Here is a 6,104-nt window from a genome sequence, read left to right as displayed (position 1 = left end):
TAAGTTGGTCCTTAAATAACACAAGATGCCAGTCTGTGTTTCCTCTCCAAATGGAAAAACAAAAATCCACCAAGTTTTATTCGCGTTATAGTATGCATAACTGATTCAAAGACAGCAGACTTTTCTCGGTAGCTTACACCATGGGAATGAGTGTTTTGAGGGGGATGTTACATGGAGTACTTGAATTAAAACTCCCCTTTTCCACTCTTCCCAGGTACATTTCTTTCCTGTTTAGAAAGCAAAGGGATGATGGGCAATTCAATACTGTCATGAAGAGCAATTCCCTTGTGCTAAGCGGGCCACCAGCGCGGCATCGCCACAGGGCTGGTTTACCTGCAGATTTAGTCGGCCAGCTCATGCATCCCTATGGCTGATCCCCAAAAGCCCCACCAGAAACCTTGTCAATGGCCTCAAAACCGGGTCCTGGCTGATTTGCAAAGCATCTTTTCTAGTTTCACGGTTCCTCCTAGGCATGTCAGTAGATTCATTTTACTTCGGAGAGATGTTTCTACCTTCTCAACTCACACATAGCTCTGACTTGTTATGGTTAGCTATCAATTGGCATTTCCAAAAGCACCCATCTCCACCCACCCACAAAGTAGTCCAGGATAGCAGGGTACCTATTACACCAGCCAAACCAGTCAATCTGTTCAAGGGTGTGAAATTCTGAGCTGGCACTGACTAGTAGCAAAGAATTATTCAGAAGCACCACAGTGTACACATTTTAAAATACATTTAACTTCTCAGTTCTTAGACTGCCTGTAAACTTTTTGAGTTGCAGAGGCTACACTGGGATGTAATTAAATAACAAGGCTGCTGTCTATAATTATAATGACTCTTTTAAAGGTTTTCATTTAAAAGCGTAAATGTGGTGGCCTTAAAACAACCAGCAATAGTGTGCATGGCTTGATTTCAAATTTCTGTACTTACATGAGCAGAGATCAGGAGAAACAAGGACTCTTGCCACTCTTTCTGTGCCAGATGAAGAGTGTCCAATCTCATTTCCACAATAAAATCAAAAAGGCACATTAAATTGTTTTTCATACTTGGGATTGCAAGAACAAACTAAATGCCAGGGGCCAGTCCTGAACATGCCTATCTTCTTTGGTAATGTAATTAAAGGAAGCAGTCCTCCTGAACCATTGGAACTACTTTTGCTGATGCATGTGTTTGAAGAACTGGGCCTTTAGGGTTTAGTTCTTGGCTTTCCAAACTGTGCCTGATCCTTTCAAAAAAAAGGTTTTTAAAAGTACTTCCAAATGTTGATGCCACCCCAGTTTTCTATCAAACAGCTGATTATCTTAAATGAAAATAAGTAGCATTGCCATGAAAAAAATGCAGGTTTTACTGTTGCTACAGAATCCTTTTTTTCCCCATAGAGTGCTACCTACCACTGTTTGAGAGATACTTTTCAGATTTAACAGACAGGCTAAATTGCATTCTCATTAACAAAATGCATTAGGCTACAGACTAATAAAAACACCTTACTTTGGGCCAGCAAAGCTTCCATTAAAACTAAAGGGTATTTGTGTTGCAGAGCCGTAAAATAAGCTCTTTGCACAGTATTCTTTCAAACCACAGTCTAGTGAAATGCATAGATATACTTCCACTGGCTTTAGTGACTTTTACATAAGGCACTAAGACAGTGTGCACATTACACCTTCTTAATGAAGATTCACAGAGGAAGAAAAAAAACCACACTAGATTTATTATAAATGGAGATGTTCTGAAAGGTTTTTTACCTACACTGAAAAATTAGTGAGTGGAAAGTAGATTCAGCATGACATATAATTCTTTCTTACCCAAATCAGCAGTGTTAAGTCTGATTCTCCATAGTTTTGTTGAAGTCGCCTGAAGATTTGAAATCTTAAGTGAGGGCAGAAGGTCTTGAATTGCCAACAAAGACAAATTTGTAGCATGCCATTTTTAACAAAGGGAAAAGTCATTATCAAACCTTTCAGACAATTGAAATAAAAAATCATTTCCTTTTCAATTAGTAGTATTCCCATTCTTTGTAAGGCAAGTCTTTGAAGGCAGATAATGATGTTTCCCTACCAAAACTGGGTGCGCTGGGACGCACCACTCCACATCAAGCTCCGTGTATGGGTAATGAAGATGGAATGTAAGAGCAGCATTCAAGACAAAGCACATCATCAGTGCACACTCTGATCCCTGGCTGCAAAATGAATGCAACAGTGTGAGAAGGTAGATAGGATTTGAAGCCTCAGAAAATGACTGTCCCAACTTGCCACACTTGGGAGAAAAAAGGGGAGATAAAAAAATATATAATACTCCATTCTGAGGTCACAGGCAGATGATTAAAGATTAGTTTTCCACCATAATCCTTCCAGTACTTAGTACCCACTCATCTGTTAACTTATAAAAGCACTCTCTGTTGCTGTCACTTCAGGCATCTGTAGGGCACTTTGCTGTTTGCTGCTGAAGAACGATTCACATAGATCAGGAACGTACCAAATAACTTTGCATGAAAGGCAAAACACATGCTCTGTGGTATTGACCCCCGCCAGCTCTGTTGCTCACAGAGTGGGCCAGTATCAGCTGTAGCGATGAGCCAAGAGATCCAGTGAAGGTCAAGAGACTCAGTACTGCATTTTACTTAATCTTCCATCAGCTGGAAGTCAGCTAAATTACTTGTCTCTGGTCCTAAAATGGTCTGAATTCTGGCTTGGATGTATTTCTCTGAAACCATGCACTGGAGCCAAGACAGTGTCATTGGAATTATCCTCTGCACCATCATTATTAGTAACATTCCTGGGGCTGAAGTGTTTTTTCCTAACAAAGCTGATACAGCAGGGCATAAGTGGATAGATTGTCTGAAAAGCAGCCAGAGGCGATGGGGTGGTGGCTGGGCTTGCAAGACACACAGCAACCTTTTTGCCACTGCCAGCCCCCCAGTCAGAGGGGAATCGCAGCATCCGTGCCATCACTGTTCAGGGATCAGCTGTACCAAAGAGGGACGGCTGGGCAGGAGCAAGTGGCTACCTCTCCTCCCTTCACGTCAGCCAGCAAAACGGGGTGTGTGCACACTTCTTTCCCTAAAAGTCATGTCATCCCCCTCACCATTAAACAGGTGGACTTGGAAGTCCCAGTGTGGAGCCTGGAGCTGCCATGGCTCTGAACACCAGCATCACAGGGCATAACTGGGCGGCACCCTGTGCTCCGCAGCTTGGACCCCCAAACCCTCCTCCAAGCTTCCCTGCAGGGAGTCTGTGCCCCACAGACCTTCCCTCGCAGTCCAAAGCACAGATGTGCTTTTACCGACCTCCCAGAAGGTGTGTTGCAGATTAAAGCACTGCCAGCTTCAGCTCCAGCACTGTCTCTGATCATAGCCATGGGGTGCTGTCTTTTTCTGAGCACTGTCAAGACGTTCAGAGGACTTGGCACCAGCAAAGCCTGCCCATCGTACCAGGCTGTGTAACAGGTCTAGAATCTCTTCCTGAATCTGGAGAGCGGGATGCAAAAATGAAGGTACTTGAGGAAGAAGGCTTCTGAAGATGTTCTTGTGAATAAGCTTCCATTTCAAGTACAATTAGATTTCTGAGGCACCCGAGAGCCAATTAATTATACAACTACCTAAATAACAAGAGGTAAAACAAATATTCCAAACACACACACACAAACCTCATGTTTTCTCTGCAAAACTTCTGGGTTTTTTAATATGTGGTTTCTAATTCATATATTTTTTGCTTGATCACAGCCACAGTTCTTCAGATGGAGGACAGATACATTCTTCAAGGACTGAGATAGGTCTTTCCATAGTAAAAAATTTTCAGATACGGACACAACTGTGTTATTTCAAGATTTAAATGAATCAACCAAGAGAAAGAAAATCTTGAAACTTTGCCTAAAATTTGATACTTCCAAGCTTCTAAAGAATTTCGGAAAACAAGTCTTAACATCCAGCCTTCTTTTAAAAATATAAAGGGATTTCTTAACAATTACCTTGTTGTTTTCACTACCAGCACATAAACACAAACTCACGCTATTATTGAAGAGGGTTTTCTTATACCGTGCCAAACAATCTGCTCCTTCGTCCTGAAAGCCTACTCTATTTTCCCTGATCACTTCGGGAAAGATGAGGAGTCCAGCGTTCTCAAAATCCGTACAGTAGTAAATCGATATATGACATGTCTGCAAGACATTGATTTAGTGGTCACATAATTCAATCAGTTCTGACACTTAATCCAAGTCTAGTTCATCAGTGTTTTAAATATTCCTTGAATATGTGCAAAACTTTTCCTCAGTGTGCAAAAGAATATCCTCAGATACTTTTTTTTTTCCATACGGGACAACCCAATTAGCAGCTGCTAAGTCTGAAAAATTCCACTTTTCCCAATCATTTTTAAAATAATCATTATTAAGTCTGTATTGTTCAAATAGATATGTATAGGGGGTTCTGGTCCACAGGAGGTGCTTTTCTGGCCTCATTTTTCTTGGGTGGATTCCACTGAGTGGAAATAGTATTTTCTGGAATTAGATTTACAAACATGTCTCGATTAAATCGTGTAGTTATATCTGATAGATAGCCCATATCTGATAAAAGGTCAGAGACTGGTTGTCCTAGACATTTGTAATTGGTAAGACAGTCATACTGCAGAAACTTAGCTTGTCTTTAATCCTGCATTAGCTGTGTGTCTGCGCGCATTTGTGTGCAGGGCAGGAAGAGGAGGCACACAGTCAGTTGACTAAATTATTTACTGTGTGTGCATTGCGCAGTCTGTGTGAAGAAAATCCTAAAATGTAGTTCAAAATATGCCATGCATTTTCTATACTTATGATTAAGCCTTAAAGAGCAGCAATGATGGGAAAGTGTACTGGCTGTAGAAACGGATGTTAGGCTTAGTTACAGAAGTCCTAAAGTGCTCAAGCATAGCAAAGAGGGGCCATGGAGGGCATCTACACGGCACACCCGTGTAGACACACTCAGCAGTGGCATGTTACTTCTAAACTTCAGGAACTTCTCAGCTCCTAAAGGCTGAGGATGGAGAATGACCTGAGGCTGGTCACTTCATGGGTGGCCCATCCCTGGAAGTGTTCAAGGCCAGGCTGGATGGGCCTTTGAGCAACCCAGCCTAGTGAAAGTTGTCCCTGCCCATGGCGGGCTGGAGGGTTGGACTAGATGATCTTCAGGGGTACCCTCCAACCCAAAAAATTCTATAATTCTATGAATTGACAGCAAGAAGTAATCCTGGTTGGTGCTTGAATCCTTCTCATCTGGTTCCTGCCTGGTAGTATGTTGCATGCTTCAAGACACAAAGCAAGATACCTAGATTTGCACGACAGTCATAGGGTAGGGTTCATCAATTCTAAACAGGAGTTGTGACGAGATGTCTGTCTCCTGCCACCAACTACAAAAGGGACTTAAATGACAAGCTTAGGCTCAAAACTTTATCTGGTGAGAACAATCTCACCCATTGGGCTCAGAATGCCAGCTGTGGTCTGGCTCCTTTTCCGCTGTCCCTGTGGCTTCTGCCAGAAGAAATGAAATGTAGAGGTGGAACACCTAAGCAAGCCTTGTGCAGGCATCTCTAATGACCTCCCCTCCTTCCTTCTGTATTGCAGGGGGTGGGTTCATCCAGAACATATTAAGAGATTTGTCTCGAAGCTGGGGAAACCTCATGCAGTGTACAGAAAGCAGAAAATCAAAGGGAATTTTGGCTCTTTCAGGTATCGGGTGTGGACAGAAATTCTTGAATATTTTGTCTTTCAGGTTTTTTTGGGTATGGCCAGAAAGCAAGTATTTCATTTTCCATTTCTCCATTTCTGAGTGCTATCAATGTTATGTCTGCTAGCCGCCTGGCCTTGAGAAAGTTAAAAGCCTGTGATAATACTGAAATTGAAGACAAAAAAAAATGTAGGCTGACTGTGGCAGGGCAGAGATCTGGAGGGGAGCTGTGTCTGGACGAGGCTGCTTACAGGGTCAAGGCCTGATTTTTCATAATCTACATTCATATCTACAGTTGTTGTGTGTCAATCTTCAGTCCTTATCTTCCCAGTGGTATCTAGGCACAGTGTTTTGAGTGAGAAAAAAATGAGGTTATGAGCCAAAGCTTACTCATATCACTGGAAAGCAAAGAGTGACG

This window comes from Falco peregrinus, chromosome Z (genome assembly GCF_023634155.1).
Source record: "Falco peregrinus isolate bFalPer1 chromosome Z, bFalPer1.pri, whole genome shotgun sequence".
Lineage (NCBI taxonomy): Eukaryota > Metazoa > Chordata > Aves > Falconiformes > Falconidae > Falco > Falco peregrinus.
Note: the sequence above shows the minus strand (reverse complement) of the source record.